Source organism: Cetorhinus maximus, chromosome 9 (assembly GCF_964194155.1).
Source record: "Cetorhinus maximus chromosome 9, sCetMax3.hap1.1, whole genome shotgun sequence".
NCBI classification, from domain to species: Eukaryota; Metazoa; Chordata; class Chondrichthyes; order Lamniformes; family Cetorhinidae; genus Cetorhinus; species Cetorhinus maximus.
In genome coordinates, this window is record NC_135887.1 from 13867588 (window position 1) to 13889948 (window position 22361).

The following is a 22361-nucleotide window of genomic DNA, read 5'->3' on the forward strand; positions in this document are numbered from 1 at the left end:
CCCCCCCCCCCCCACCATCTCTTCCCTCGCAATCTGTGCCCTTTGCTGCTGGTGGCAGCTTCTCGCTACAATGTTGCAACCCGGCCCCACAATGTATCCACGCGGCGGCCGCGGAGCCTTTGATGTTGCCAAATGTATCCATTGGCCTGTGTAGCAAAGCCGCCGGCTCCTGCTGCAGGGAGCGGGGGCAGACTGAGTGAGGTGGGCTTGGAAGGTAGAAAGGGGGGGGGGGGTTTAGAGGGTAGAAGGTTACGGGGTAAACTCTCCCTTTAAATGCAAGCACAACACTGGGATCTGGAGGTTGCACAGACGCTCTTTCCCTCTCCCCCTGAAAGGTGCCCCCCCCCCCCAACACCCCGGGAGGCAGGAGTGGACTGAGCCCCTTTTCTTCTCTCCTCCCCCCCCCCCCACTCTCCACTGCTTCCCGGCGGTTGAAGGTCACCTTCACTCCCGCTGGTTGCTGGGAGAGCGGCCACGGTGCGGCCTAGCCTCCCCGGCGCGGCTGTGCAGGGCCGCCTCACGGTGAGGGGAACCCCCCTCCCCCCTCCCCCCTCCCGCCCCGGCCCGGGGAGTTGCTGTGTGACGGGCGGGTGTGGAAGGGAAGGAAGCCCCTGTTTTAGTTGTGTGCAGCGCCCCTCTCGCGACATGCTGACCCCGGAAGTGAATGCGGGCTCCTTCACAACCAGGGGCTGGTTGCTGTGACGGGTCATGTGACGAAGGGGCGGGGAAAGGTGATAGAATCATCTGAATGAACCAGTTACCATGGCTGCTTTGCCCTCCACCCCCTTCCTTAGCCCCTCTCAACAAGGGTGACCCTGTCCTTTGGCGTTTGTCCTTCATGTCTGCCAGAGGGCAGTGAGCAGTGTTCTCCTTGAGTGATGGGGAAGCCTCTAACGAAGATTTTTACTAGATGAAGCTAAACACAGGCTAGAGGTTTTGATGTCAAATCTACAATCATGGACGGGCATGTAATATAAAAACACTTAATTCGTTCAAGGACCCTCGACAAACTTGAGGTACTGTGCAATTGCATGAGTGGTACAGTCTTAAGTGCCACTGCAAGTGGCGAGGCCTAGATTTTCTGCTTGTGGCTCTGCCAATAATCCATTAAAATGAATGTATCGCTGGCAGCAAACCGATCAGCAAACCTAGACTTGAGTGTTGACTCAATGATGCAGAGCATCTTCTGCTCAGACCCAATCTCATCTCTCCTGTTTTCCCAGCAGAGGATCCTGGACATGACTTGAGCAGGGGAGCCTTGAATGAATTCAGCATGTTCTCAGCTCATGAATGCTGAGACTAGTTATGACACCCCTACCTTTTATCAGTGATCAGTTTAGTGGAAAATTCTATTTCTATGACTGTGGATCTATTTAATATGTACTGTAGGGTTATAATTGATTGTAGAAAGATGGCACGTTGCCTCCAGGCCTGTTTGGAAAGCATCAGGCCCTTAAACCTTCACATGGTGAATCATCACCTTGCAGCTTTGGAATGGCCAATGGACCTGCTGAACTTTGTGCAATTGAACTGCAAGTCATATGTGAGATTGTTTTTGTACCTGGTGAATAGATGGAAATATCCACCTTTTTTATTAAGTTGATTTGATGTTCTGAAAGCACTTATTGTTGCCTTTGTGCTTCAGGCAACGCCAGAAATGTTGTTTTTCTTATTTACTTTTGTAAAGCTGTTCCACCAGAGAGAGAGGCTGTCAAGTGAAAACATGTTGGTGAGACCTTGATTATTGATAGGAACGTAGAAACATAAGACTTGGGAGCAGGAGTAGCCTTTCACACCTGCTCTACCATTCCATAAGATCATGGCTGACCTGGTTGTGATCTCAACTCCACTTTCCCACCTGCTCCCCACAACCCTTGACTCACTTGCCTATCAAAATTCTGCCTGACTCAGCCTTGAATAAATTCAATGATTCAGCCTTCACTGCTTTCTGGGGAAGAGAATTCCACATATTAATGGCTCTTTAAGAGAAAAAGTTTCTGCTCATTTCCATCTTAAACAGCGGATCACTTATTCTTAAACCATGTCCCCTGGTTCTAGCATCTCCTACAAGTGGAAACATCCTCTGTCAACTCCCCTCAGGCTCTTTTATGTTTCAATAAGATCACTACTCATTCTCCTAAACTCCAGTGGGTATAAGCCCAACCTGCTCAACCTTTCTTCATAAGATAAGCCCCTTTATATAAAGGAACTACCTTTTTGTGTTGCTGTAAAATTGGATTTTATTTTAATTTTGATGGATGAGCGAAGTCTACACTGTGATGAAGTCTATTTGTGTCCTAAGTATCAATATGGCTGATCTTGATCCAGTTTTCAGTGGACACAAATCAACAACATACAATGCCTGTTAACTTCTCTGTGATTGGATAGTCCACAGAGACAGCAAGGATAAGAAATAGGAAATGAAAGCAACAAATGCTTTAAATACACAGCAGGTCAGGCAGCACCTATGGAGAGAAATAGACTTAATGTTTCAGGTCGATGACTAATGAAAGGTTATCAGCTTGAAATGTTGGGTGGAATTTTATGGCCCCGTCGTAGTGGGGGCAGGGCCGGAAAATGCAGCGAACCATTCAAAAGTCCATTGACTTCAGTGGGACTGGAAAATCCTGCCGGCGGGAGGGACCATAAAACCCTGGCCGTTAACTCTATTTCTCACCACAGGCGCTGCTTGACCTGCTGAGTATTTCCAGCATTTTTTTTTTATTTTTCTGTTTTTATTTCAGATTTCCAGAATCCACAGTATTTTGCTTTTATGTAAGAAATGGGAATCTCTGATGTGGGACTTGAACCCACAGTCATCTGCCCTAAAAGCAAGAGTGCTACACACTGAGTCAAGCTGACAACCCTCATACAGTTGCTTGTCGCAGAGTAAGCAGTGTTGTTCAATTTTGGAATTGCGCATTCCTGAAGCACGCGACTAAGCTTGATCCAGTGGGATTGGTTGTGAAAAGAAAATGGGATTCTTGCAGAATCTTGGGCAGAACCCAAGGACTTGGGCAGCTGCTAGCGCCCAACTTACTAGGATGACCGTTGAAGAGAGATTTTCAGAATTCAGGAGGCTTGAGCAGTGCTGGGTGCAGTAATACTTCTGTTACCAACTGCCTGAAGGTTTGGTTTGGAAATGAGGGTAGAGGAGAGTGATGAGGAAATTAGTAGTGCAGGCGAAGAAAGTAAAGATAAAATCGACGGAGATTTTGGAATTGAGAAAATTTTGGGTGAGACAATGTAATCTGCTGCAGCATATTTCTACCCTTGTGTAATTTTCTGCCTGAAACCCACCATTTAGCATACAAGAATAAAAGTCCTGAGCTAGTGGAAAAAGTAGTTTTAAGCAGTAGTGATCACTTGCTAGAGAAAATTCTTTGATATAGTCATTTTATATTTTGAAACTTAATTTTTCCTCTGATGTAGGATATGCAGTATTTTGTAGTGCTGTGGAAGAACTTGACCAGGGACTCTGTATGCATGCAGGCTACTTAACAGCATTGTTTGATATTACCTGGCGATTCCACAGTGCACATGGATGTCATTGGGATTGGCCTTAACTGGATTCCAATAGGTTCTTCAGTATGATTTCCAGGATGCATTGAAGTCACAAGGAGAGAAGGGTAGGGTGGGATGGGGGGGGATAGTTTTGATGGGGGATGGTAGGAAGGAAGCAGTTGTGGTAGGTGAATAACTGCAGATTGCTGGAAACCCTCAATTAAAACAAAAATGTTAGAAACACTCAAGGTCAGGCAGCATTTGCGGAGAGGGAAACATGAAGTAAATGTTTCAGGTCAATGACTTTTCAAACTGACTGTTCTGATGAAAGATCATCGTCCTAAAATGTTAACCCTGAAACAGCTACCCTCTCTCTCCACAATTGCTGCCTGACTTGCTGAGTGATTCTAGCATTTTTTAAAAAAATCATTTTTGCTAGCTGTGAACATTCCTGAATGTCACATTGTCCTATACCACCAGAGTTGAGGCTGGTTGAGTACAGAACAAAAACAAAGACTTGCATTTATATAGTGCCTTTCACAAACACCAGATTTCCTAAAGTGCTTTACAGCCAATTAATTGCTTTTAAAGTGCTTGTAATGTGGGGAAACGTTGCATCCAGTTTGCACACAGCAAACTCCCACCACAGCATGTGATAATGACCAGATAACCTCTCTCTCTGATGTTGGAGAGGGATAAATATTGGCCAGGACGCCGGGGGCGGAGTGGGGGGGGATGACGACTCCTGGGATTGGTCACAACAGGGCCATGGGATCTTTTACATCCACCTGAAAGGATAGACTGGTTTTCATGATGATCTTTCATCAGAACAGTCAGTTTGAAATATCTCCTTGGTTTAACTTCGCATGCGAACAATGGCACCTCAGACAGTGCAGCACGCCCTGAGGGCTGCACTGGAATGTCTTCTTTGATTTCGTGCTCAAGCTCTGGAACCACAGCCCCTGACTCAGGCAAGAGTGCGGATCATAACTTTCCTACAGTCCGTTCGCAAGTATATTCCAGTGAAGTCTCATAACATTTACTACAATTATTTTTTTTGAGGTCACATGCCAATGGGTGAATTTTTTTTCTCTGGCCTGCTTTGCTTGCCCCAGATTCATCATGCTGCATTCTGACTGCTTTCCAAGGCAGCAGTTTCAATCCCTGCATTCTGGCATTTACTTTATCTTGGAGAATCACAAAATCACCATGTGAGCTAAGGAGAAATATCTCCTCAACTATGTCACTCATTAAAACTATTTTGTTTGAATTAAATTTAATAATCAAGCCCATCTTGCGGTAAAACTTATATCTGAGCCATTGCACATTGGAGTGTTTATATTCACTTGTATTAACATGAGTAGTCTGTAAACATGTCAGTGTATCTCACCCCTGCCCCACCTCTATAGGTAAGTCACCTCATTAAACCGGAAAGGTTCCAAGTTCACCCGACTGGGTGTGCTGAGTAAGTGATCTCAGTTGGAGCGTCGATGCTATGCAGTTGCTCTCAATAGCCACCAACATGGGCTGGGATGTAAATTGGGCCCTTGACCCCAAACCCACCTCTGCTTTCACCAGGCAGGTTGGGTTAAACTCAGAGCCACTTTCTGTCTCTGAAGGAAGGGAAAAGACTTTAGGACTCTGTTACGATACCCATAGGCACTGTTGACGTTTAAAGAGAAATTCAAACACCAGCGATTAACGGAAAGACATTATGACCTGAATTTTTAGGTCACTGGGCGTGCGCGATTGGCGGGCCTGGGAGCAGCTGGGAAACTACCCCCCACCCCCCGACCATGATTTCACACTGGCTGCAAAGCTCAGCGCTGCCGGGGTGGGGGCGGGAAGAGGGTGGACGACGATATCACCACGGGTGCAGGTGAGCGCTGTGAGAGAGCTCCCTGAAAGCAGACAACTGCCTTCTTGCTTAGGGATTTAAACAGCAGGAACACCCCTGGTTCCTAATGGCCCTTTATGCTCTTTCAGCTTCTGTACAGCTGCAGGCCCCACATCTGATTCCCAGCTCCTGGCAGATGCTTTCCCTCTGGTTGTTCCAAGCTGACTGACTTGCTACCACAAGGCTAATTGCCTTTCACTGTGAAGAGCACTGTAGATTTCATCCTCTAGCTTCAAGCTAGGCAAATCTTCCAGCTTTGATTCCCCTCGCATGAACTCAAAGTCTTCAAACTGAGTTCGAGCCCCCATGTGCATTCTGTGTGGTGAGTGATAAAATTAGTATTTTCTCTGCCTAGGATGCAAGCTTGATTACCATTTACCTCCTCTTGCTTCCTCGACTCAAGTGAGCTGCAGCCTACACCAGACTAAAACTGCAACTGCCTTCTGTGAGGAAAAACTCATAAATTAAACGAAAGAACCTCTAAACCCCACAGCCCATCTCCATGACAACCTGACATGTTTTTGGAGGTCCCAAACAGAAATGTAAATGAACTCTTACCTTCAACACAACTCTTTGATTCTGTAACCCATCTGAATAATTTATATCTTTAATGGAGTTTTATGACTCATTTTCCTGGAATTGCTAGTTTTTAGTTTTTATTGAGATAATGATAGACACCCTGGCTCCAGTAAGAGGTCCAGAGATGGATCATCCTTTGTTCTGTGTTTACACTTCTAACTCTGACTTCATAAGTATACATGGAACCCTTTGAGCTGCCACTACTTGAGGTGTTCCAGCAATTTCTGAAGTCCAGCATTTTAATTACCTTATCCTTACAAATTTAATCTTCCCAAACTAAAAGCTGCTTCTAAAATATATTATAAACCATGAAGCTAGATGATTATGACAATCCATATTCCTGATCGCTACCCAGCGACCTTGGCTGAAGTGTGTGCATGGGTGGATATGAGGTAAGGACATGATTGTGTTTGGCTTTGATGTTCACCGTGATGAAGCACCATTCTCATAGTCTATGTTTTGCTTCATGTTTGAATAATGACCTCTTGAGTCCTGAGGGCGTTATGTACTAAAGGAATAGAGGGAAATTTTTGAGATGAAGAAGGGAACCTAACCAAATGGTGGTTTGGACATCAACCAATCTTTTAATGTCTAATTTAATATGTCCTTGGTTTCTACTGGCTGTTGGAAATTAATCCAAATCTCATTTATATTCATTCTGTACGCTGTACTGTTCAGTGAAGATCAGCTATGACTAAAGCAGGAGGCCTCGTCTTCTTCAGCCTGCTTCTATTTGAGTTTCCTGATGGCTAGGACCTCCTCAGCTGCGCACATGAAGTAGCATGATTTGTAGAGTCCTGATGGACCAGATAAATAATAGCCTTACCCCACCCTCTGGCTAAATCAGCAAAAACCAATGTTGTTGATCACAGTACCCCTGGCTTAGTGAACAGGATGAATCAGCTGGGGGTTTCTGCCCTGAATCGCCAGCCAGTGAAACTCCTACTGGAAGTATATCTGCATGGATGCTGAGTGAGGACAGGATTGGAGCCTGGCTGCTGTGTTCTCCATAATTGGGTAGTTTGCCAGACCGTACTAGACCCTGACAAGTTGTTGATGCATTCAGCAAGGAAGGTGGGAGATGCAGAAGTCCATTCCTAGTAAGGTGATGAATATTGGCTTTGGGTTTTGATAATCCACTATGTTCATGGGGAAAGTCTTAATACATATTCAAATTGGTAGCAAACCACATTTTGTTTTGGAACTGGCCAACATTGCACCATTAACCAACTACATCAAGGAAATATACCAACTGGCTATTCATCTCATTGCTGTTTGTGGAAGCTTGTCATTGTGCAAAATGGTTGTTGTATTTTCCTTAACAAGTGATTGTATTTAAGAACAATAATTTGCATTTATATGGTGCATTGAATGTAGTGTAATGTTCCAAGGCACATTACACAAGTGATACCAATAAAGGTATTGAGCTGTGGAAGGAGATACCAGGATATGACCTAAAGCTTGGTCAAAGAGAGGTTGTGAGGAGCATTTTTTTTTATTCTTTCATGGGGTGTGGGCATTGCTGGCTAGGCCAGCTTTTATTGCCCATCCCTAATTGCCCTTGAGAAGGCGGTGGTGAGCCACCACCTTGAACTGCTGCAGTCCACGTAAGGCAGGGTACTCTCAGTCCTGTTAGGAAACGAGTTCCAGGATTTTGACCCAGCGAGTGAAGGAACGGTGATATAGCTCTAAGTCAGGATGGTGTGTGGCTGGGAGGGGAACTTGCAGATGGTGGTGTTTCCATGCATCTGCTTCCCTTGTCCTTCTATGTGGTAGAGGTCATGGGTTTGGAAGGTGCTGTCAAAGGAGCCTTGGTGAGTGGCTGCGGTGCATCTTGTAGATGGTGCACACTGCTGCCACTGTGTGTCAGTGGTGGAGGGAGCGAATGTTTGTGGATGGGATGCCAATCAAATGGGCTGTTTTATCCTGGATGGTGTCGAGCTTCTTGAGTGTTATTGGAGCTGCACTCATCCAGGCAAGTGGAGAGTATTCCATCATACTCCTGACTTGTGCCTTATAGATGGTGGACAGACTTTGGGGAGTGAGGAAGGTGAGTTACTCTCCACAGAATTCCCAGCCTCTGACCTGCTCTTGTAGCCACAGTATTTATATGGCTAGTGCAGTTCAGTTTCTGGTCAATGGTAACCCCCCAGAATGTTGGGAGATAGTGGGAGATTTAGCAACGGTAATACTATTGAAATGTCATGGAGAGATGGTTGGGTTCTCTCTTGTTGGAGGAAGGAGACAAATTGAGATATTTGGGGAGGGAATTCCAAAGCCTGGGTTCAAGGTAGCTGAAGGCACAGCCACCAATGGTAGAGCAACTAAAATTGGGGATGCGCATGAGGCCAGAATAGGAGGAGTGCAGACACCTTGGAGGCTTGTAGGCCTGGAGGGATTTGAAAAGCAGAATGAGGATTTTAAAATTGATGCATTGTCAGACTGGAAGCACAGGGATGATGGATGAAAGTGACAGAGCGAATTATGATTTGGACTGTAGAGTTTTAGATGACCTCAAGTTTAACTAGGGTGAAAGTTGTGAGATCGACCAGAAGTGTCGATTCTAGAGGTGACAAAGCTGCAGATGCGGGTTTCAGCTGCAGATGAGCTGAGACAGGTTTGGAGTCAGGTGATGTTACAGAGGTAAAATTTGCAGTCTTGGTGGACTGGGTATGGGGTTGGCAGCTCATCTTGGGGTTAAGGGCAATGCCCAAGTTGTGAATGGTCTGGTTCCGCTTCAGTTGGTCGCCATTTGCCAAGGAATGGAGTTTGTGGTGGGGACCAAAGACTTCAATCTTAATTTAGTTGGAGGAAATTTCTGCTCATCCATTACTGGATGCCTGGCTAACAGTGGGACAAATCAGATGGTAGAAGGGTCCAAAGAAGAGTTGATAGAGCTGGAGTGACATTGGTGTACACGTGGAACCTGATGCGTTTCAGATGATGTAGCCAAGGATAGCAGAATACTACATTGTTGTATTTAAATTCTACATGAAGCACTTTGGGCCATTTCTGAGATGTGGCAAAACATTGTGCGAATCATAGTTTGATATTTTTAAAAGCAAAAAACTGCGGATGCTGGAAATACAAAACAAAAACAAAAGTACCTGTAAAAACTCAGGTCTGACAGCATCTGCGGAGAGGAATATACTTAACGTTTCGAGTCCGAATGACTCTTCATCAGAACTAAGGAAAAATAGAAAAGAAGTGAAATATAAGCTGGTTTAAGGGGGGGTGGGACAGGTAGAACTGGATAGAGGGACAGGTAGAGCTGGATAGAGGGCCAGTGATAGGTGGAGATTGCCAAAAGATGTCATAGACAAAAGGACAAAGAGGTGTTGACGGTGGTGGTATTAGCTAAGAAATGTGCTAATGATGACATTAAGGGTAGAAAGAAGGACGAGCAAGGTACAGATAGCCCTAGTGGGGGTGAGGTGGGGGGAAGAGATCGAAATAGGCTAAAAGGTAGAGATAAAACAATGGATGGAAATACATTTAAAAATAATGGAAATAGGTGGGAAAAGAAAAATATATATAAATTATTGGAAAAGGGGGGATCGGAAAGGGGGTGGGGATGGGTGGGGATGCTGCTCCCAATGCGGTTTCCTCTATGTTGGAGAGACCAAATGCAGACTGGGTGACTGCTTTGCGGAACACCTTCGGTCTGTCCGCAAGCATGACCCAGACCTCCCTGTTGCTTGCCATTTCAACACAACACCCATCATGTATTTCCATCCATTGTTATATCTCTACCTTTTAGCCTATTTTGATCCCTTCCCCCCACCCCACCCCCACTAGGGCTATCTGTACCTTGCTAGTCCTGCTTTCTACCCTTAATGTCATCATTAGCACATTTCTTAGCTAATATCACCACCGTCAACAACCCTTTGTCCTTTTGTCTATGACATCTTTTGGCAATCTCCACCTATCACTGGCCCTCTAGCCAGCTCTACCTGTCCCATCCCCCCTTAAACCAGCTTATATTTCACCTCTTTTCTATTTTTCCTTAGTTCTAATGAAGAGTTATTCGGACTCGAAACGTTAACTGTGTTCCTCTCCGCAGATGCTGTCAGACCTGCTGAGTTTTTCCAGGTATTTTTGTTTTTGTTTGATATTTTTAAAGTTCAGTTTGGATTGGAAGTACTGTAAACAAGAAAGGAAAGCACTTTTTGAAAAAAAAATGGTAGGTCAGCGGAATAAATCTAGCTCAGTGATTTATAAAGAAATTTATATTGACGTGAATCTTAAATGTTTGCTATTTACATCTGGAAATGTATGGTTGAATGAAGCTGCGTGTTTATTGAAGAGATGACTGACCCATCAGGTGACGATCCAAGCATTGAGAAAGCATGTACCTTTAGGAGAGAAAGTAAGAATACAGTTGACAAGGAGTGGCTGTCATGCCCAAGAAACCCATTAATTTCTCTAAAATCAGTCCGTGGATCTGCATCTTTTTTCTATATTCATCAATCCTAGCTCTATCAGCAGAAACATGGCCAATTAGACCTTGAGCCCGTTTCTGCTTCCAGGTCCATTGACCAACCTTGGTAACCTATTCCACAGCTTTACTGTTTTTTTTTGATGTTAAGCATTCTACCAGACTTCCTTTCATACTTCCAACTAATTTTAAATTTGTGTTCCCCGGTTTTACCACAGTGGGCAATTTGCCCTGATCAATCTTTGTGAATTCCCTCTAGGGCAATGGAAACAGATTCAATTGTAGCTTTCAAAAGAGAATTAGGTAAGTACTTGAAATGCAAAAAAATTTGCAGGGCAGTGGGGAAAGAGTTGGGGAGTGGGCCTAATCTTGAAGAGCTGATCTTGACCTAATGGGCTGACTGGTCTCCTGTGCTATAAGATTTTGTATGAAAAGAGATCACTTCGAAATCTCTTCTTTTCCCAAGAAGTCAAACTCTCTGCAGCCTTTCATCATAGAGAGACTTGCCTTTATAAAGTGCTTGTCATGGTCACCAGATGTCCCAAAACACGTCACAGCCAAGGAAGTACTTTTGAAGTGTGATCAGTGATGTAGCACATGAAACCATAACAAATCAGTGACGACCTTGAATCACCTTTGCTGCTTCTGTACCTGTTGAAAGGCAATAATGTCAGGTGACCAGAATTGTACACATGTCTGATCAACAATACTCTCTTGATTGCGAACATATGAATTAGGAGCAGCAGTCGGCCATTTGTCCCCTTGAGGCTGCTTGGCAAAATTTGCTGAACCCCAGATCTAACTTGAATCCACAATCCCTGGCTCCACAGGTCAGTGCCTTAGCCATTAGGCAACTGGGGCTGTATTGGTAACAAATCACTTAATTACAGCAAGCAAAAATTTCTCCACAATAATGTGTAATAGTGATCACTAGATAGATTCTAAGATATCCATCATTATATTTATATTAAATTAAGTTATATGTCTCACAACACTGTCTCATCGAGCTGTAGTGGAATATCCCATGAACTGTGCTGCAATAATAAGAACGTTTACTCTGGTTATAATCCACAAATGGAGAACAGTCATTCTTGGTAAATATAAGGCACTAACTCATTCAATGAATTTACGTTAATTTCGATTGCAGTTCAGTATCATAAAACCTCAACGTTATCAAAATTTTGTAAATGTAATTAAATGCCATTACTTCAATCTATTAATGAAGGTTCTGGTATTTTAAATATATTCAGCTCTTTTCTCTCCCCCAGTATTCTGACACTCTGAACTGACTACAGCAAGAGAAAATCCAACTCTGTTGAAAGCAACCTTGAGCTGCCAATTTTTACATGCTTGCATATATGTAATTGAAATCTAATGTAAACAGGAGATGTATTGGGGTGCCTTGTATGAGCCTGACACTAGGTTTATAATGGAATGTTCATGTATGGGGTCATTCCCATAGATCACTACATGGTGAGGTGGTAACCTTTGCCGAATAGGGTAAACAAGGAGTCTGTTGGGGGTGGGGGGGGTGGGGGGGGGGTGGTGGTGGTGGTGGAGAGAGAGAGAGAGAGAGAGAGGAAGAGGGGATCAAATCAGAGGTTGTCCCAAACTGTACCTCTAACACACTCCTTCCTATTGCTAGCTCATATATAAGATTAGGAACACTTTGCTCCTCTTTTATTGGAGAATGGTGCCATAGAGGTGTTTTGAGAGGGGTGGGGGGGATGTTGGAGAAAACACAGAAAAATAGACAGTTGAAAAGAGTTGATGTCTTTCTTTAAATATTGCATTTGAATCCTGAGTAACTTGGCAGGTAACATGGTGTGGTGTTGAGCCATTATAGAACAGGAAGGATTAAGGTTCAATCCCTGCTTGGTGCTGAATTAGCTAATCTCAGCCAAAGTGATGGCACGGTGCCAGAATTGGCTTCAGTGTCGTCCTGGATTCGGGAGATGGGTTGTTTGATTTCGGCAAACCTCCTGCCTCTGATTGTGATCCAGCCGCCTGTGTTTGAAGGGGAGGGAGTGAGAGATAGGAAACCATTTCACTGTGGTGACCTCCACAGTCAAATAGCCACCTGACACCCAGTTATACGCTGCACACAGAAAGAAAGGCTAGTTCAGTAAGGTACTGGAGGACTTCACAGAGTTTTATACACTCTGCAGCACAGACACTGGTCACTCGGTCCAGTGGTCTCTGCCAAGGTGGGAGGTGCAAAGAGAATTGCTGTGATGTTTCTTCCCTGCAGCCTTCTATAAAAACCTTTTAATTTTTTGTAAAAAAAAAAGCTGAATTTATTTTTCTCAAAATCTCCAAATCTGAAATCTCCAGATGTAAGAATCTATCTATTATACTGACTTATATGGTTCATAGCCTTTGATATTTGTTAAAATATATTTAGTGTTTTAAGTACCAGTGCCTCTCCCTGCTTAAGTGCTCCTTACAGAGCTCTTTTAGTTTCCTGTTTTTTTATTTGCTCTGGAGCAGAGTGTATTGAATACCAAAGATTAATTTTGCATACCCCTACAAGTATTAATTCTGTGACTAATAGGTCCCAGGGCTGCAGGAAAATCTGGTTGTTATCGGGACAGTAAGTTGGTTTGTACCTTCCAAACGCTGGATTCGGACAAGTGGCTGCACACCTTTCAGTGGGCAGAGGGTGGCAGTGTGCTGGAGACTACATTAGCCACTCAATCAGGAAACTTGAGCTTGATTTTCAGAGTTGATTGGTACTTGTGCATGAGCATCCCCTAGAGGGCGAGGTTTGCTATTCGTGGTTGTGATGTGTGTGAGCTGAGGGTAGGAAACCTGGCTGGTTCAGGATAGGAAGGAGCAAGTGCAGCAGGACAGAGTTTATCTGCGGCAGTCCAGTGTGTTTTAGATTAAACAAAGAGGTGGTATCGATTGGATATGGGGAAGATGCTTGTGACCTCAAATTCTTGTACCTTATTGACAGTTTTGAGGGAGGTGTGTATTTGAATGGAGGGTGTGGGGGGGTAAAATGGGGAGAGGAGCAAGAGGAGGAAAGAGAGACAAAAAGGAAGCAAAGACATCATGTATCAAGAGGCAGATTTGTTCTGTTTAAAGTTTGTTACTTAGTGTCGTAATTTTGTGGGGGGTTTTTTTCAGTCGGCAAACAAGATTGCACCAGACCTGTGAAACGAGTGCTTTGTTTTAGTATCCCTTTGACTTGTGATATTTGTGTAATCTCTCTCTCTCTGAGCATGCTTTCAGGATCTGGTAATGAGAGTTGTTTCTGGCTATACTACGACTTCCTTAATTTGTCCCCCTGTTGCCCTGCAGTTGGGGCTGACCACTGCGCTTTATGAACTTTTAAAATTTGCTAAATATTGGAGTCTGATCCTTTTGAGCTCTGTGTTTTTATGCTGTGGAGGTTTAGCTTTTTTCTGTCTTGCAAGCAGTCGATTTTCTTTATTATCGATGCCTGGCCCCTTCACTAACAGTGTGACTTGTTTTAAATACAAAATTTGCTGAGAATGGGCTTTTTTTTTTACTATAATGTAAGGGAGGATTTTTTTTTAAAAAAAGGAAAACCATAAAGATGGGAGGATTTTTGGGATATTTGTAGTTTTCACCTTTTCAAATTGTTTGCCAGTTTCATATTTCTATGCGTGCTATGATGTATAATTGTTGTATTTGTAACTTAAACCTTTCATGCTGTTATGGGGATCATGTGACTGTACAGACGAAACAGCCCTAAGTGCGGTAATCTTGGGGGTGGAGCTTTCTAACCTTGGTCTTGGAACAAGCATGTAGCTTCATCAGGACCTCTGTAAAGTTTACTGTTTTTTACAAGAAACCTGCCCTGCATTCCAAGTTTATTACAGTTGGCAACGAGGATAAATAGTGCCAACTCAGCACCTCGCTTTGTGAATGTGAGTATTTCATTTTTCTATGGGAAGAAAGGAAAGAATACTCATCAGCAGTGCCACTCTTCGGCACCACCATCAACACCCCTTTGTCCTTTTGTCCATGACATCTTTGGCAATCTCTTCTTTGCCTCCACCTATCACTGGCCCTCTATCCAGCTCTACCTGTTCGACCCACCCTAAACCAGCTTATATTTCACCACATTTCTATATTTCTTTAGTTCTGATGAAGAGTCATACGGACTCGAAACGTTAACTGTGTTCCTCTCCACAGATGCTGTCAGACCTGCTGAGCTTTTCCAGGTATTTTTGTTTTTGTTTCGGATTTCCAGCGTCCGCAGTATTTTGTTTTTATTTTCTGTTGTGAGACCATTTGATTTGCAGCGCAAAAGCCGACGCCATTCAGCGCCGTTTACTTGCTGAAGTTAACATACACCTGAAGTGTGCCATGGAGATGGCGCTAGCAATGGAGAGTGCTGAGGGGGACTTGCAGGCTTTGCAGAGTGTGCAACTTGGCGCCGTTCTTCAGTTAGGGCGGGAACCTGCTGCCGGGTGCGGTGCGCAGACCTGGGAGGCTACCACGAAACGGGACATGGTCCCTACTGCTCGAAAAATAAAAAGAAATACTGGAAACGGCTCACCAGTAATTCCAAAATTAAAGTGTTCCCGCTGTGGGGTAATCATGCACCTGAAACCTGCAGATTTAAAGAGGCAGAATGCCACTACTGTCACAAATAGGGCATGTTGTAAAACAATGCAGGATGAGATCAAGACAGCCATTCAGACAGCAGGTCAAGATAAATGAAGTGCACAATATAGGTGAACCAGAAGCTGCTGATCCTGATATTTATTCCCTACACAATCTGAAGGCCAGGAAAACTGAGCCAATCACCATTACCCTGCAAGTAAATGGGAAGCCTCTAGTCATGGAGGCTGACACAGGAGCATCGACCACAGTGGTGGGAGAGCACATCTTTAATTACCTCAGCAAAGGTACCCAGCCATTGTGCAAAAACCCATGAGTGCCATAGGGTTCGGTCCTTGGGCCCCAACTATTTACAATCTATATTAATGACTTGGATTCAGGGATAGAAGGTACTATAGCTAAATTTGCAGATGACACCAAAATAGGTGGGAAAGTAAGTTGCGATGAAGAAATAGGAAATTTACAAATGGATATGGACAGGTTAGGTGGATGGGCCAAAATTTGGCAGATGGAGTTTAACGTGGGTAAGTGTGAGATTATCCATTTTGGTCAGGAGAATAAAAAGGCGACTTATTATTTAAATGGAGAGAAACTTCAGAATGCTTCAGTGCAGAGGGATCTGGGTGTCCTCGTGCATGAATCGTTGAAAGCTAGTATGCAGGTACGGCAGGTAATAAGGAAGGTAAATGGAATTTTGGCATTTATTGCTAAAGGAATAGAGTATAAAAATAGGGAAGTGTTGTTGCAGCTGTACAGGGTATTGGTGAGACCGCACCTGGAGTACCGTGCACAGTTTTGGTCCCCTTACTTGAGGAAGGATGTAGTTGCATTGGAGGCGGTTCAGAGGAGGTTCACTAGATTGATTCTAGAGATGCGAGGCTTGTCTTATGACGAGAGATTGAGCAGTTTAGGCTTATACTCACTAGAGTTTAGAAGGATGAGAGGAGATCTAATTGAGGTATATAAGATGCTAAAGGGGATAGACAAAGTAGATGTGGAGCAGATGTTTCCCCTTGTGGGGCATTCTAGAACAAGAGGCCATAGTTTTAGGCCAAGAGGTGGTAGATTTAAATCAGAGATGAGGAGGAATTACTTTTCTCAAAGGGTCGTGAATCTGTGGAATTCACTACCTCAAAGTGCAGTGGATGGCAGGACACTGAACAAATTTAAGGAGGAGATAGACAGATTTTTAATTAGTGACGGGTTGAAAGGTTATGGGGAGAGGGCGGGAAATTGGAATTGAGGCCAAAATGAGATCAGCCACGATCGTATTGAATGGCGGGGCAGGCTCGAGGGGCTGAATTGCCTACTCCTGCTCCTAGTTTTTATGTTCTTACGTTCATTGAGTTTGGAGCAAACCACAACTCAGCTGAAAACGTACGCTGGAGAGGCAATACAGGTGAAAAGCATCGTCTCTGTACCTGTATCCTACAGGTAACAGCCCAGCTGCCAGTAATTGTTGTAACAGGAGAAGGTCCTAGCCTTCTGGGCCGTGATTGGTTGAAAGAAATTAAACTCAACTGGTAAGAAATCTTTCAAGCCTGAATAGGAAGAAATCCTGAGTTGACGAGGGAATATGTTGGTGTCTTTTGAAATGAGACAAAAGAACCGAAGGACCTTCACAGGAAGCGAGGATCCCTCGGGTCAGAGCTGGTTCCATGGGAAGATCCTGAAAAGAAGCGAAACTAATACAGTGCCACTCTGAACCAACTGAAGAAACTGTTGGTGGGAAAAAAAAAACCCAACACTGTTCAATGTTCCAAGAGGAAGCCAAAAGTTACAAAAGAGAGACAGAAGAACTGAAGAATCAGTTGATTGACACAAAAGAGGCATTAGAAGGAAAAGTCATGGAACTTTCCACGATGCGAGCGGGTAGCTCAACCCCCCCGCACTCAACCAAGTTAAGATTTCACCAGGGAGAAATTTGGCCGACTGTGATATCAAAATGAAGGATGAGACAAAACGCAAGAAAAAAACAGAAATCAAATCTGAAAGACCAATAGGATATGTATCCAGAACCCTTTCTGCAGCCGAGAAAGGCTACTCACAAATCGAAAAAGATGACTTATCTATCGTATTTGGAGTAAAGAGTTCCATCGATTATTTTTGCAATCGACACTTCACCATAATGTCAAATCACAAGCCACTGTTGGGTTTGTTTAGTGAAGATAAGGCAATCCCACCGATAGCCTCTGCTAGAATTCAAAGATGGTCTTTCATTTTGTTGGCATATGAATACACTTTTATGCACCGTCCGGGTTTGCATATAAAAAAACACAGACACCCTCCATTGTCTTCCTTTGCCAGATAGCATTACACATGCTCCAGTACCTCGAGGTAGTACTCGTGTTGAATTTCCTGCACTCCTCACCGGTCCGTGCAAAACAGATAAAGAATTGGACAAACCGGGATTCAATGTTATCAAGAGCCTGAGAACAAGTATTGCAAGGATGGTTAATGCACCAGCCCCTGAAGAGTTAGAACCATTCTATGCCTGTAAATCTGAACTGAGTTGTCAAAATGGTATCTTGTTATGGGGAACAAGAGTTGTCATCCTTTTGTAAGGAAGAGAACCTCTATTGACAGGGCTTCATAGTGCACATCCTGGTACTTTGAAAGTGAAGATGCCCCCACAAAGCTATATCTGGTGGCCAGGTATAGACAGTGATATAGAAAAAATGGTTAAACACTGTCTCCAGTGTCGGCAACAGCAGAAGTTGCCCATTTCAGCTCCGCTGCACCCATGGGAGTGGCCTGGTCGACCCTGAGTTAGTCTACATGCAGTCTCTGTCCATTTTTAGGTACCATGTTTTTAATGATCATCACGCATTCAAAGTGGATAGATGTGTATGAAGTGAGATCGCCTACATCGTGTGCCACTATCGAAAAGCTATGCCAATGTTTCAGTGTACGTGGTCTATCAGAAGTTATTGACAGGATAATGGTACTGCTTTCACTAGTTTAGAATTCCAGACATTCATAAACCTAAATGAGATTAAACACATCAGAACAGCGGCGTATCATCCCTCATCCAATGGGTTAGCAGGGAGAACTGTACAAACCTTTAAAACAGGCATGAAGAAATTTTCTGAGGGAACATTAGAAACGCAAATTTCAATATTTCTGTTCAGCTATCTCATGACTCCTCAAGCAACCATGGGTTCAACACTTCTGAATTGCTAATGAAGCGCTGACTTTGTACCAAGATTGAGTCTAGTATTCCCTAACTTAGAGGGCAAGGTGGGAAAGAACCAGAGTAGTCAGAAAGTGAATCATAAATTCACAGAATTTTAATGGTACAGAAGGAGGCCATTCAGCCCATCGTGTCTGCACCAGACTTCCAAATGAGCATTATGACCTAGTGCCATTACCCTGCCTTTTCCCTGTACCCTTGCATGTTGTTTCTATTCAAATAATCATCTAATGCCCTCTTGAATGCCTCGATTGAACCTGCCTCCACCACACTTCCAGGCAGTGCATTCCAGACCCAAACCACACATTATGTGAAAAACTTTTTCTCATGTCACATTTGCTTCTTTGCAAATCACTTTAAATCTGTGCCCTCTCGTTCTTGATCCTTTTACGAGAGGGAACAGCTTCTCCCTATCTACTCTGTCCAGCCCCTTCATGATTTTGACTATCTCTATCAAATCTCCATTAAGCCGCCTTCTCTCCAATTTATCTTCGTAACTGAAGTTTCTCATCCCTGGAACCATTCTTGTAAACATTTTCTGCACTCTCCAATGTATTCACATCCTTCCTATAATGTGGCACACAGAACTATGCACAATCTCCAGCTGAGGTTTAACGAGTGTCTTTTACATAAATTCAGCATAACCTTGTACTCTATTAATAAAGCCCAGGATACTGTATGCTTTATTAACTGCTCTCTCCACCGGCCCTGCCACCTTCAATGATCTATGCACACGTACACCCAGGTCTTTCTGGTCCTGTACCCCCTTCAAAATTTTATATTGTCTGTCCATGTTCTTCCTACCAAAATGTCTCTCACTTTTCTGCATTGAACTTCATCTGCCACCTATCTTTTTTTATTAATCATTCGTGGGACACCTAAAGGACATTAGTGAATCAGATGGGTTTTTATGACGATCAACAATGGTTTCATGGTCATCATTAGACTTTTAATTCCAGAAATTTATTGAACTCAAATTCCACCATCCACCATGGTGGGAATTGAACCCAGGTCCCCACAGCATTACCCTGGGTCTTTGGATTACCAGTCCAGTGACAATACTACTACGCCACTGCCTCCCCGTATCTGCCCACTCCACCAACTTGTCTATGTCCTTTTGAAATTCTACACTCCTCAGAGTTTACAACACTCCCAAGCTTTGTATCATCTGCAAACTTTGAAATTGTCCCCTGCACACCAAGGTCTAGATCGTTAACAAGGTACCAATACTGACCCCTGGGGAACTCCACTACAAACCTTCTTCCAGCCCTAAAAATATCCATTGACCATTACTCTCTGCTTCCTATTTTTCAGCCAATTTTGTATCGGCAGAATTGCTACTGTCTCTTTTATTCCATGAGCAATAACTTTTCTCACATGTCTGCATCATGATGTTCACAGCAAAGGTCGAGACTTTACTGTGGGGGAAACAGTTTTTGTGCGAAACTTTGCAGCTGGACCGAGATGGGTTCCTGGTAGAATCGTTTCTGAAATAGGACCTTTGTCATATCCAGGGAAGTGGAAAACAGGATTGTTAGGAAACACGTGGATCATCTCAAAAGTCGAGCGACACTCCAACAACCAGTTACTCCACCTGAAATCGAAGTCGAGCCTTTGATCCCTGAGATGCCAGGTCAACAAAGAACAGATGTACCTGATACCTCTCTTGAAGTAAATAATTCTGAACTGCCATTGTCTGAGTGTGTCCCTGATGCTGCAGTTCCTGGTCAAGTCGATCCAATGGAAGAATCTCAAGTTGTAGAGTCTCATCGCTCTACCCGAATCGAAAAACCTCCTCAAAGACTAAATCTATGATTGCATGAACTGTATCCAATTGTATATGATATGGGTTAAGATATTTTTGTAAATAACAGTAGTAAGACAAAATTAAAGGGGAGGAATGTAGTCATTGTAAATTAAAACTTTCACACTGTAATGGGGATCATGTGACTGTACAGATGAATCAACCCTAAGTGTGGTTAATCTTAGGAATGGAGCTTTCTAGCCTTGGTTTCGGAACAAGCATCAGGAGCTCTGTAAATAAAGTTTACTGTTTCTTAAATGACACCTGCCCTACGGTAACTTAATCCACCTTTTGGTATGATTCTTCTCCATGGGCTATATTGTGGTTCCACATAAAAGGTTTGTGGCCTGACTTGACACAGATCCAAATGGACAGTGGTGTGTACGAGCAGCCCTCTAGTAACAGGACACCCGCGGAAGTGCTGCTTTTGACATTTTCTCAGAGCCACTGCCAGTAGGGGCATTGAATTGGGCTGCTTGGTATGGATGTCACATTGCCGCCCTAAATGTCCTTTCTTCGAGTAAGACTGCTGTTGCCTAGATTCCGTTGCAGTGACATTCTCTGGGCCAAGTATTTTTTCTTTTAAACTAAAGCTGTCCAGCTATCAGCTGTCTGCAGTTGCACAAAGCATTGCAACTGATTTTTTTTTTTTCCCTTACCATGCCCGGTACAGAGAGCTGGAGTATTCTATAGAGGCCTCTGTCCTTGATGCCCTCTCTTTGAAAAGATGGGAAGAGTAGCGACACAGAAATCTGTTAAGAGGCACGTGGGCAGTTTGGCAGCAACAGCTGTTGGAAAGCTTTTTTAGGTCCCTGGAAATACTCGAATAGGCTTTGTGACGTTTCAGACCTTCACTGCCTTTTATTCCCCTCTCTGCCAAGCTTTCAGTGCAGGCATATTGCTGGGAGCTAAGCTCAGTGTGTATTGAACCCATTGTGCCAACTACCTTTCCTGTCTCGCTTGCTCATGTTAGTTTTGATTTTTTTTTTGACAACACCACTACTAAGATCTCACATCAGTGGATGACTGTCTAGTCATGGGAAACACTCTTTCTGCTTGCTGCAGACTTTTTACAGACTTTGTCTTGAGGCGAGAGCAAGAAGGGTTGAGCAACGACCGTTCGCCACTGCTGTCTGACTGTCGGAGAGAGTGCTGCGTCGCACCTTCTGGTTTCACTTCCCTGGCTAAAGCTGAGTCCAGCGTGTCGGAGGAGCGGCCTGCACAAGGTTACCCTGACATTATCTTGAGCAGCACAATAACCAACGGCTTTAGCCCGAAGTGCAATAAGTCTCCGACTTTAGACAGTGTGGCCTTGAAGACAGGAGCTCCTGATAATGTTGAAAGGGAACAGGCTTTATCAGGCCAGAAGGACGGCTGTTTAAATAGTGGGATGTGCCTGGCAGCTTGGGAGCGTGCGTCTTCTACATCTGACGACCTTCCCTCTGCCCTTGAAGAGATTACGAAACAGGTGAAAGGTCATGGCTGCCAGCCTCTAGTTTGGCACGCGTGTGGAAAGTCAGAGGACTCTGATTGCTGCACAGACAACAGATTGTGTTGTGGAGTGACTCCTGTGGAAATAGCTGACATAACAGATGTGGAAGGGAAAAACACTGGCTGGGATTCATCAAGTGAATTAGTGAGGCATGGCCGGGAGTGTGATTTTGTGAAATTAGTACCGAAAGGTGGCGAATGTTTCAATTTTAATAATGAAGCACCAGAGAGCCACTCTAACACCGAGTCAGTTACCAAAGGTCATCGTGGCCATCTAATGAGTGATGACGCCATTGGCTCTGTTCCCTGCTCATTGAATCGAAGGCCCCCCGAATCATTGATACCTGCCATTGTGAACCCGTGCCCTGAATGTGCGCAGGCTGTGGGAAAGCAGGTGGGCTTAGCTCCGGAAAGTCATATCAATAGCTCAAAAGGGCGAGGGAAGCTGCCAGACCGAGACGCTGCTGGAACAGCGCCCACCAGCCAGCCGCCAAGTTCCGCGGGCCGCCCGGCCACCTCGGAGAATAATGACGGGGCCTTGAAGGGGCTCGGCCAACGTGAAAATCCCAGGAAGCGAAGGAAGAGAAAGAGGCTTCTACACTCAGTGTCAGTGGGATATGAAGAAGGTGGGAGGAGCAAGGAAAATCAAAGAAAGCGTCCCTTCGTTGTTGAGACAGGTCTTCTAATTATATTAATTGTGCAGCTGCGGCAGGGTGAAGTTGGTTGGCAGCAGAGGCATTGACCGTAACCAATTATTCAGTGTGAAGTTTGACAGCTTTTAATTATTTTCTTGCACTAGCATAGCACATTTTAACCCCTCGAGGACTGAATTCCTTCCCCTGCTCACCACCCCCCC

General features: G+C 44.2%; 1 protein-coding gene across 3 annotated transcripts in view; it reads left to right on the forward strand.

Annotated features, from left to right (window-relative positions):
* The window catches only part of cluha (CLUH binding protein of NUMT mRNA a), a 110209-nt gene that overhangs the window by 12327 nt on the left and 75521 nt on the right, over window positions 1-22361 (forward strand). The gene's annotated exons all lie outside the window — the stretch shown is intronic.